Source organism: Bubalus kerabau, chromosome 9 (genome assembly GCF_029407905.1).
Source record: "Bubalus kerabau isolate K-KA32 ecotype Philippines breed swamp buffalo chromosome 9, PCC_UOA_SB_1v2, whole genome shotgun sequence".
Taxonomy (NCBI): domain Eukaryota; kingdom Metazoa; phylum Chordata; class Mammalia; order Artiodactyla; family Bovidae; genus Bubalus; species Bubalus kerabau.
Window position 1 is genome coordinate 60,765,873 of NC_073632.1, and position 3,379 is coordinate 60,769,251.

Genomic DNA, 3,379 nt, shown 5'->3' on the forward strand with positions numbered 1-3,379 from the left:
TGGTGTACAGAAGCCAAATTTCAGCTAGTGCAGCATGAAAAGTGCCCCAGTAAAGTACATACAGGGCTGCTGAGGTTCTGGTTATGTTTTGCACTCTAAAAAGGATTCAAGATTGTTCACTTTGTAACTATTCAACAAGTTGTATATTTGTTTGATGGAAAAAGCTGTTCCTTTTTGATGAGCACTAGTGCAAGTTGCTCAGCCGTGGCCATCTCTTTGTGACCCCATGGACTATACAGTCCATGGAATTCTCCAGGCCAGAATACCAGAGTGGGTAGCCATTCCCTTCTCCAGGGGATCTTCTCAACCCAGGGATCAAACTCAGGTTTCTGCCATTACAGGTGGATTCTTTACCAGCTGAGCCACAAGGAGGCTAAATAGCAAATTAAAGGAATTTAAAGGAAAGAAAAAAGAAATGATATTTGATCTCAGCCATTAATAATGGGTTTTATTTAAATAAGTGTAGAGGAGGAAAAATAAACGACCTTTTCCTCTACTCACTTCTGTTATATGCCTGAGATCTACGAATTAAACTGTCAAAAAACAGAGTAACAGGAGAGAAAGCATCCAAACTTTATTTGCTAATATTTTAATTTCTGTGCACGTGGAGGTCCTCATAGAAACGAGTGAAGACACAAGAATTAGTTACACCTGGAGGCTATATAACATTTTTAACAAAGGGCAGTAAATTGTAGACAAGACAAAGAAAAGGGGGTTTGGGTTTTCAGGGTGGTAAGTTGTGGGAAGGTAAATATTGGGGGAACAAATGGAAGATAAGGGCCACTTAAGTGAAGTATGTTTGTTCAGACCCATCTCTGTGCTGATTTTCTGGCTCCAGTGATAAGCCTTGTTCTCCTGTGAGAAATGGAGTGTTTTGTATCAGTAAACAAGGATGTTACAGTCATCAGCAATTGCAGCCCTCCAGCGTGAGTTCCTGAGCCTAAGGGCACTTAGGAAGGGGATGAATACCTGCCGTCTAGCAGCCATCAGGACTGCAGTCACTCCGCATGGTGAGCCCCAAGGGAGCTCAGGATGTGAAAAAAACACTGGATACTGGCCCAGGATAGCTGAGATCCACATGAAAGGAACAATTTCAGTGAGCCCAGATTCTTACATCTTCCCATGCATAGAAAAGCCTAAATTACTTAACAGGATATCTGGTTTTCTTTAATTAACAATCTTTCGATGTTCAGATTACCTGCCCTTTGTTGCAAAACTTCTATATAATCTGGCTCCTCCCCTTGCCTCCTTAGAGCAGTTCTCTCAGGGTTACTTGAGATGTTGTCTCCTGGTCTTGAAGTTCTAAACATTCCCACCAAAAGAAACAGAACTCTCAACTTTTTGGTTGTGATTATTCTTTAAGTCAACACCTGGTCAGTGAGGGGAGGGGAAACACTGTCATAAAGGAAAATTTGAGCAGATGGAGGGAAAAGACCTCTGTGTTTGCTGCTTCTTAATTGCTTTCAGCAAAAAATAATCCATAGGCCAAAGAGGCATATTTTGGGGTGGCATATTTCATAAGTAAACTGGAATCTTATTTACATTATTCAGATGACAGAGCATTCTTAATTCTCACTCTTCCTACTCACAGTTCTATAAATATTCTTTACCCCATTTTTCTCCTCATGAATAAATACTTGGCAATTCAACTTACTTCTTCAAGAAATTAATTGCAGAACTGGGGCCAAAATCAGGTTTCCAGCTCACAAACTCAAAGTCCTTTTCATTGAGGTGCAACTGCTTCTGAATGGGAGGAAGAAGTCACTGAGAAGACAGATAAGGCCACTCACTGCACCTCCCCCTCATCTTGGCCACCCAACTCCCAGGGAACCTGCTATATATCCCTAGCATTCATTGTCATAAGTTATTGAACTTTCAGGTGTACATTTAAAAATCCTCCATTAGGCTGTAAGTTTTACTCTTTTGTTTTTGGTCTTACATTTTCCCATGCCCAGGACAGTTGTTAGAAGAGTACTTAGTAAATGTTTGTTAGATGATAAGTGGATAGATGAATGCACGGATGTGAAGTGGTGAAATACAAAACAATTTTTGGGATCATTGTGATTGAACTATACAACTCAGTAGAGGAATACTGAGAAATCCCTTCAGCAAAGTAGATTGGGGCAAAACTATAGGAAGCTGTGAATGCCAACTCAGGGTGTTTGTACTTTAGCCAAGAGGCACAGGTGATATTAACTCTTTCTCTTCTGGAGGGCTGACCTTCCTAATGGGTTGGAGGAAGAGTTTGTATAATTGTCTAGGATTTAAGTGCTGGGTGTGTGGCTGCAGGGGCTGAGGAAATGGACAGGGAAGGAACATTGTTGGGGTTGTCACTAGATAAATGCCCTTCTACCTCATGAGCACATGATGCAAGGTCACCAGACTGGTACCTGGTACGTAGGCAGTGGTGCAGAGAGTTAGACAATTTGTCTATCAAGCCAGGTTTCAAATGCCAGCAACATGGAGTACAAGTAAGACCAACGGGCAGAATCGTAGTTAAGGTTGCACAGGATATGGAGTCAAAGATACACAAGTCCTTAGCAAATGCAGGGGGTCCTTGGTAGTGTTTAATAATGATATCCCTTTGTATTCATTGCCTATTGCTGGAGTAACAAATGATCACAAAAATAGAGGCTTGGAACAACACAAGCTTAATTATATTACTGTTCTGTAGGTTGGGAGTCCAACAAGGGTCTCACTGGGCTAGTATCAAGATGTCACCAGGGCTGAGTTCCTTCCTGAAGAAACTAGGAGCAAATCTGTTTCCGGGCCTCTGCTAGCTTCCAGAGGCTGTCCATGGTCCTTCACTCTTGGACCCTTCCTCTATCTTCAAAGCAAGGAACCCTGGGACAATTCATGCTTAGGATGCCCTCTCTCAGGTTCTCTTTCTTCTGCCTTTCTCTTCTACTTTTAATAAGCCTTGAGATTACATTGGGCCCCCTAGATAATCCAGGATAATCTCCCTATTTTAAAGTCATTTGAATAGCAGCTTTAATTCTACCTGTACTCTTAGCTCTCCTTTGCCACATAAGATTACATATTCACAGACATCACAGATTAGGACATGGGCACCTGGGTTGGTCATTATTCTATCTACCACACTGTTTTCCCTGGGAGGGATGGCATCAGACCTCAATTGCATGATAAGAGCCCTACTTGCTGAGGGGCAAATATATCCAGGGAAAGCCTAGAGACCATCTAAGCCAGGCCAGGCTCAAAAATCACACTTTCTCTCAGACTTTTTTCCCAGTCATGATGAATGTTTATTTGTGGAAATAGAGTTCACATTTCCTTTACTGCACTCATCCAGACTGGTGTGCTAGAGCTATATTGTAAGGCTTGTGAAAAGCTTTTATTGCATTTTCAAGAATTTTGCAAC

At 41.7% G+C, this 3,379-nt stretch overlaps 1 long non-coding RNA gene across 1 annotated transcript; it reads right to left on the bottom strand.

The window, feature by feature from the left end:
- Window positions 1-579: 579 nt before the first annotated feature.
- On the bottom strand, window positions 580-1,978 carry LOC129619925 (uncharacterized). Its single transcript, XR_008698290.1, has 3 exons — window positions 1,655-1,978; window positions 1,199-1,302; window positions 580-855 (listed from the first exon to the last, which is right to left on the bottom strand). It is a non-coding gene; the product is annotated as an uncharacterized LOC129619925 (long non-coding RNA).
- Window positions 1,979-3,379: the final 1,401 nt, after the last annotated feature.